This window comes from Poromitra crassiceps (genome assembly GCF_964638095.1).
Source record: "Poromitra crassiceps genome assembly, chromosome: 19".
Taxonomy (NCBI): domain Eukaryota; kingdom Metazoa; phylum Chordata; class Actinopteri; order Beryciformes; family Melamphaidae; genus Poromitra; species Poromitra crassiceps.
In genome coordinates, this window is record NC_139646.1 from 29,363,336 (window position 1) to 29,371,835 (window position 8,500).

The following is an 8,500-nucleotide window of genomic DNA, read 5'->3' on the forward strand; positions in this document are numbered from 1 at the left end:
TTCTTAAAATGAATAAACAACACCTGTTTGATAGCCTACTCCCTGGAGTGCACAAAAGAAGAAGAAGAAGACATTGGAGTGATTTATGTGAAAATGATCAGGTGAAAATATTTTATTTATTATTTATAATAATAAAATGAATTATTAATCAAATAAAAATAAACAAATACCGTAAAACTGCCAATAAGATCTGGGACCTCCTCTTTGGAAACTGTTTGGAAAAGGGAAAGCAAAGCACGTGGAATATTTTACATATTTTACGCTTTCACACTCACAGACATTGTGGCTTGAGTGACATCACTGATGATAAGAAATTGACTTGAGCCAGAGAAACTGGTTGAGTGCATGAGTTGGCGTGAATTTGGTCACACCCCCCAACAAAATGGTTTTGACTTATTCTCGATTTAGGTGGTCTTGACTACAACACTACACACTCCAAGCTATTGGTTTAACTCCATCGCAGCAGTGGGCCGGACCAATCAGCATCCAGAGGCAGCCACGAGGCGGGATTCAGGTGTGACGACAGCGAGAAGCAAGCCCCTGATAGACGGTGACAGACAGATGGTTTGTCCAATCCCCTGCCAGGTATTTTTTTACTGATTTCTTTTACAGAGAAACTCCGTTTAAGCATGATCACTCGAGCCGATGTTTATGGTATGTCCTCGGTGATGATGTCATCAGTAATGATGTCATGGACGATGTCACTCGAGCAATTGTGATGTCATCATCACTGTCATTGGTGATGATGTCATCAGTGAGTGATATCATCGTCATCGTTGATGTCATCAGTGAGTGATGTCATCAGGGATGTCATCAGCGATGGGCGAGTGTGGTTGCACGGGGCCAAGTTCGAAATGCAGTGCATGTTCACTCAAACACTGTGTTGGACTTTCACTCACTGTGTGTGGTTACACAAACCCTACCGGTCCAACGTATCGCCTCTGAAGGGAAGGATTTATGACATCACTGATCATGTTTAAATAGGTAGAGCCTGCACACCGGTGAGGAAAACAGTGGAAGGATGAATCCAGGAGGCGGTAATACAACATAAAGGACCTAACTGCCATAAAACACCACAGGAGAAGAGCCTGCACACCAAGGAATAGTTAGACCTCTTTCAATCCAAGGTGCATCTTCATCTGGTCAAAAATAAAAAAGTTATTTCATTCCTTATATAGACTTAGCAAGGTCTCATTTTCAATCGTGCCCTGTTACAATCAAAACATTATAAAGATGACAAAATTACAATAGCAGACAAATACAGACAAAAAGCAAGATGATAAAAGCACATCAAGAAAAAGAAGAGCACTCAAGGAGCTAAATGACTATACAGACCAATCGCTCCAGTTTTAGAGTCCTGGAGCCTGGAAAAAGAAGTCTTTCCCAGTTCACTCTTCAAATGCGTAATGAACAGTCTGATGCGAGCCTGTCTAATATCTGGTATCATTGAATGAACAGTCTGATGCGAGCCTGTCTAATATCTGGTATCATTGAAAGTGAGAAGCGAGGACAGATACAAAGGAAGCTGCCATTTAGGCCTTTATAAATGAGTAAGATGAGTGATGTCACTCACAGAGGAGACACAGGTGACACTCTGAAGCTATCGGGCACAAATTGGCAAACAATTAAGCAGATAAATGACAGATATCCAAAGAGCAATGCCAGTACAGAGTCCATACAAACAAGACCATTTAAAAAAAAGTTAATCTTAGAAAAAATACATTATTTTGGAAAAAGAATATAATAGAAAAAACTATTTACATCTAGCATCTCTATAATTATACCAAATGACCTATCATGGTATATGGGCTTGGCCTACATGGTTCCATAAATCCCAATGGCAAATAGCAATAAAGTACTCAAGAGGAAGGTTGTAGAGGGGTTTTCATATTCATAAATGCACAACAAATAAGTCAAGTGCCAAATCAGTGACAATGTCCCAATGTCAATATTCAATATTCACTTTAATAGCCACAGTAAGTAATCAGATTACAAACGAGGAAGTATGCAGTGCAGCGGTTACATCAATAGAGATAAAGCTATAGAAAACAGTCACAAAAAAGGTCTGATGTCATAAATCACTGATGACTAGAATTGAGCATTGAGAATTGACATCATAACATCATTATTACATCACATCATAACATTATTACATCACATATTCTCTGTGAAGCCCTCTGAGACATGCTTGTGAATTAGGGCTATACATACAAATAAACTTGACTTGACTTCTTTGAGATCATCAATGATGTCATAAATCACTGATGATGCCATACCCACTCGTGATGTTTATTGATGTCATAGACTGAATTGTGATTTCATAAATGCTTCCCTGCTGAGGTTATAAATTGGATGACTCGTGCTCATAGCCCAAAACACACGCCAGTTAGTCACCATTCAGTGCTGTTGTCCAGTTACTTGTCAAAATGGTGAAGAGATATTATTGTTCAGAGAGCACTGATGGGAAATGGTTTGCTCACGCGGGTATACCAGAAAATGACCCAAGAAACCGCGAGGCTCGTACCAGCACCGGGACCATGCTGGCTCCGGTCCAGGCCACGTTGCCCGAGGCTTTGAACTTCCAGCGCTACGCTAAAACTCAGCCCAAGTCCAGAAGGTATCCGTTCTCAGCCCACAACAACAGACGTGCTCTACAAGACAGCATCACTGTTTTTACTCACACGGGTCGCAGGAAGTGTCCCGATGACCGCAGACAGCACGACTCCCACATCTGCCTGTGCCACGAGGAAGCTGGCGGCGGCGGCGCCGGAGGGACCGGGGACAACCTGACGGTCTCCCAGACTGACTATGTGGAGCGGCCGGGCATTGAGATCACAGCCAGAAGAGACAGACTGTTCCCCCACAACCATCAGCAGAGGTCTGCGGAGGCGGCCAAGGCAGAAGGCAGCCATCAGCAGAGGTCTGCGGAGCGCAACTTCATGTGGTTCGGACGGCACGACGGCACGACGGTGGATCGTACGGCACGACCGCACGGCAGCACGACCGCAGCTCCCAACAGCTCAGCAATGTTCAATCCACCAAGATGGACCTCAGGAGGCAATCGATGGGATCCTTGCCTTGGGTGGATATAGGGAGGTATAACCCTAACCCTATATAGGGAGGTATAACCCTAACCCTATATAGGGAGGTATAACCCTAACCCTATATAGGGAGGTATAACCCTAACCCTATATAGGGAGGTATAACCCTAACCCTATATAGGGAGGTATAACCCTAACCCTATATAGGGAGGTATAACCCTAACCCTATATAGGGAGGTATAACCCTAACCCTATATAGGGAGGTATAACCCTAACCCTATATAGGGAGGTATAACCCTAACCCTATATAGGGAGGTATAACCCTAACCCTATATAGGGAGGTATAACCCTAACCCTATATAGGGAGCGAGAGAGAGGGAAGGTAGGTTTTGGATGGATCCACCCATCAAAAGAATTGAATTAGAGAAACAAGGCGCGGAGTCTTAATAACGGTGTGGCTTTGACGCCGTCAAGTCTTGAGGGTGTGGCCACTAGGGGCTGTGTGACATCATCACAGATGACATCACAATTGCTCCAGTGACATCACTGATAATAATGATAATGCTAATTGAGCGCCTTTCTAGGTACTCAAAGCGCTTCACATATCAAGGGAGGGGGGAGGGAACTCAAATCATTCACCACCGATAGCAAACACCTGGGTGATGCACAGCAGCCAGTTTGCGCCAGAACGCTCACAACACATCAGCTATCAGCTATTTCATAAAAAAACTTTTTTCCTTATAGAAGTTTCCCCTCAAAAACATAAATTCTGACCCACTAAATACTGTGGTAGTGTGTTTGTGGTCAGACGCTGCCCCCTCCCTGCCTGATTTTGGTGCCGTTTACATTTGGTTTGGCTGTGGTCGGGACGGATTTGGGCGGGTACATCCCACATGGGATGTATTAGCGACCAGCCAATAACATCACTCACAGCGCAACAGCCCAGCCAAAAGCATCGCTAAGATGTTCTGAGAGGGATCCCTCAGCAGAGCGGACTAAAACCAGGAAATGGAGCTTGTTAACTTACCAGATCATTTTGTGAGCTGTTTGGAGCTCATACCTCGATGGTTTGGAGGTATATGTCTGTTTATTTGTGCTTTTATAACATAACCGCTGTGAAACTATCAGGAAAAAAACAACGGTTCCGGCGCTCTCTCCACATAAACACAGCCTCGCTCGACCACATAAACACAGAACACAGCAAAACAATGTCCCACCACGAAAATACACACAGGGCGCAGCATCTCTCTACATAAACACACTGCCACACTAAGTGATTGTTTTGAGGGGAAACTTTTGTATACATTTTTTTTTTAATAAAATAGTTGCATAGTATACCTTTAAAGTGGACTGACAGCAAAAGCACTGTTATTTTTGCATTCACATTGTCAGTTCATTTGAAAGAGGACTCAGTTCTCTTTCTGGTCCACTTCAGCTCTGATGGGGCCTCAGTCCTCTTTCTGTTCACACTATACGTAGTTCCAAAACTAGCCTCCAAAAAAAGCCCTTTGATCGAGGGACTGACACCACAACCTGATGCAGGAATGAGAACAAACCCCACCATACTTGGGCCCAGAAATGCAAGGTCGCCCCCCACTGGTTTGGAACAGTGTTTTCAGGTGGATTTTATTCCTTTTAAGGTCCATGAACAGGAGAAAGCCGTCACTCATGGGAGTAAATGTGGAAGTGACACAGCGACAACAGGAAATAAATCAATCAATCCTGGAATGTCAGGAATGTTCTTTAGTCACAAAGTGTGTGGCACATCTATGGAATGCTGTTGACACTGTTTTGCCATCAGTGACACAATGAGTGACATTGGGACCGTTAACAAAGAAGAATACATACCAGGCCTAACAGTATATGACAAACAACACCTGCTCTGTGTGTGTGTGTGTGCGTGTGCGTGTGCGTGTGCGTGTGCGTGTGCGTGTGTGTGTGCGTGTGCGTGTACGTGTGTGTGTGCGTGCGTGCGTGTGCGCGTGCGTGCATGTCACAAACAATGCAAGACAAACACCTGCCATCGTTATGACCAGCAAACATATCCTGTGGTCACTGTGAGACGCAAGTTCAATTCCCTGTTTCGGACTATGAACACAAATAGACCAAGGCTGAATGTACATGGGCACAAAAGACACATATTTTTAACCTGGCAATTTGAATGGAGGGGGCATTCCAGTTCAAATGCTCTTCAGTAGTTTGTTTGGTAACATGCTACGATTTAAATGAGAGTTCTGTCACTAGGCCCAGTCTCCAAAACAACTGACTTAGTAATGTTGGTCCAAAATGTAGTTACACACACACACACACACACACACACACACACACACACACACACACACACACACACACACACACACACACACACACACACAAAAACATTAAAAGTGTTAGAAGCTCATCTTTATTTATTACCAGGCCACATGTAATGCAGCTGTCATGACAGTAGGGGGCCTCCTTAACTGACTCACTACCCAACTTGCGTCCTAGTGTTTATAGAGACGTGGCTGTGGCAGAGCAGAAAGTATCAAGACCCAGGGTTTATCCCCATTAAGGAGACACACGGGTGTGTGTGTGTGTGTGTGTGAGAGAGAGAGAGAGAGAGAGAATCGCCGGGCTGGTTTCTCCCAGAGGATTACCCTGACAGGACCTGGCAAACATGCCTGGGAAAAAGCCTGACTAACACACACACACACACACACACACACACACACACACACACACACACACACAATCACACTATGTTCCTTCAGACCTATGTTCCCTCAGCACTATGTTCCCTCAACCCCATGTTCCCTCAACCCTATGTTCTCTCAGCCCTATGTTCCCTCAACCCCATGTTCCCTCAACCCTATGTTCCCTCAACCCTATGTTCCCTCAACCCTATGTTCCCTCAACCCTATGTTCCCTCAACCCTATGTTCCCTCAACCCTATGTTCCCTCAGCACTATGTTCCCTCAACCCTATGTTCCCTCAGCACAATGTTCCCTCAACCCCATGTTTCCTCAACCCTATGTTCCCTCAACCCTATGTTCCCTCAACCCTATGTTCCCTCAACCCTATGTTCCCTCAACCCTATGTTCCCTCAACCCTATGTTCCCTCAACCCTATGTTCCCTCAGCACTATGTTCCCTCAACCCTATGTTCCCTCAGCACTATGTTCCCTCAACCCTATGTTCCCTCAACCCTATGTTCCCTCAACCCCATGTTCCCTCAACCCTATGTTCCCTCACCCCTATGTTCCCTCAACCCCATGTTCCCTCAACCCCATGTTCCCTCAACCCTATGTTCCCTCAACCCTATGTTCCCTCAGCACTATGTTCCCTCAACCCTATGTTCCCTCAGCCCTATGTTCCCTCAACCCCATGTTCCCTCAACCCTATGTTCCCTCAGCACTATGTTCCCTCAACCCTATGTTCCCTCAGCACTATGTTCCCTCAACCCTATGTTCCCTCAGCCCTATGTTCCCTCAGCCCTATGTTCCCTCAGCCCTATGTTCTCTCAGCCCTATGTTCCCTCAGCCCTATGTTCCCTCAGCACTATGTTCCCTCAACCCTATGTTCCCTCAACATATGTTCCCTCCCTCACCAGGGCCCTGGATAACATTGCAGATGAATTCATCAGGCGCACAGCTTCAAGGGGCGACACTTTCCTCATAAAGAAGAAATAACATCAATGGTGAGTGGAAAAACAAATGTTTTTTATATTTAATAGCTGTGTGGGCCTATGTGTTGGTGGTCAATGAATTGTATTTTACCGTGTGCACTTGTGCTGTCTTTGCAATGTGTATTATGTTTGGCTTGTGTTGCATTATGGGTGTACAGTATCTTACTAGCGGGGCAGCGGCGTCTCTGAGCCACGTGGGGGCGGTGTTGGATTGTGTAATTGTCCTTCTAAATAATTCCGGTGGCATAGATTATTATTTTCCATGAGGTGTGTCTGTGGGTCGCTGTTCATGTTCTATGGTGCTGAAATGAGTGTGAGTGCTTGCAGTGCTTCGGTCGCTTGTTTCCTATTGTGCTGGAGTGGTGTGTGTGTGTGTGTGTGTGTGTGTGTGTGTGTGTGTGTGTGTGTGTGTGTGTGTGTGTGCCAGTGTGTGTGTGTGTGTGTGTGCCAGTGTGTGTGTGTGTGTGTGTGTGTGCCAGTGTGTGTGTGTGTGTGTGTGTCAGCTGTCAATGCGGTTTGTTGCCACACAATAAACCAGCAGTTTGTTCCAAGCCAGTGTGATCCTTGACTCACTCTCACACGGCAGCCAATCAGCGTTGAACAGCGAGCGACTGATGCCAGCGAAATTTCGCTCGAGTTGGGATATTTCATCTCGGGTGACGAGCAAATTTTCGCCCTATCGCTCTGTCTCTGTCGTTGTTGTTGTTGTTTATTTACACATATAAAAACAATTACAAAAAATACAATATATAATCAGCATTGAATGTGCAGGAGAATTGCCTAAAAACCCTCCAGGGGCTTAGGTGTGCCATTCTCCAGGTAGCGTATTATCATGAGATGTTCATCAGTATAAAATACCCCCCATCCCTCCACCCACACCCCCCCACCCCACACACACACACACACACACACACACACACACACACACACACACACACACACACACACACAAACACACACACACACTCACTAGAGATTAGGGATGTTCATTTTGAAAATTTTCCAAAATCGATAATCGGTGAGAATTAACGATCAATTATCGATTATCGATTTTATTAATACTTAGAAAATTTTCAATATCTTTTTTTTTTTTTTTTTTTACAAAATGAATGCCTATGGCAGAAAATATGAAAGACAACGTGTTCTCCTCAATGAACTCTTTATTTCAATGTGTCTCCTCTTAAACAAGGCTGTTAATGACATTTGGTGTTTACTTTGCAGACTGCAAGTTTGCATGTTTAACTGTTAAACAAAAAATATGTGCGTGCTTAACGCAGCTGAGCCACACCTCTCTTACTGTAGTCTTAATTCAAATTATATAACCGCATCTTTTAGACACTTGACTTACACACATACATACAGTAGCCTACATTCACTTCTTACTGTACTGTAGTCTTAATTCAAATTATATAACCGCTAGGGATGGGCGCGAGTACTCGGGTACTCGAGCACTCGTTCATAACGTCAGTATTCGAGTAACGTTTCTGCTGTTCGGGTACTCGCCCCACTCCCCACCCCTTTAAAAATGGTAGAAGATCTACGCACGCATCGTCATGTGGATCTGGCAGCAACCAGCAGAACTGCACGGCCGGTCTCGCTGTGTTTCCCTCCCATTCAACGAACACGCCTGGGTTTCTTGTGACTAAACTCTATCAGGCGTCAAGTCAGCCAGAATGTACCAAGTACGTCATCCGCTTTGTTGCTTTCAAAATAAAATGCTTATTGTAACCTTATTTATTTTGAGTAATGCGTTACAGCCACAGTTTCACGCCATATAACATCACAACGTATTT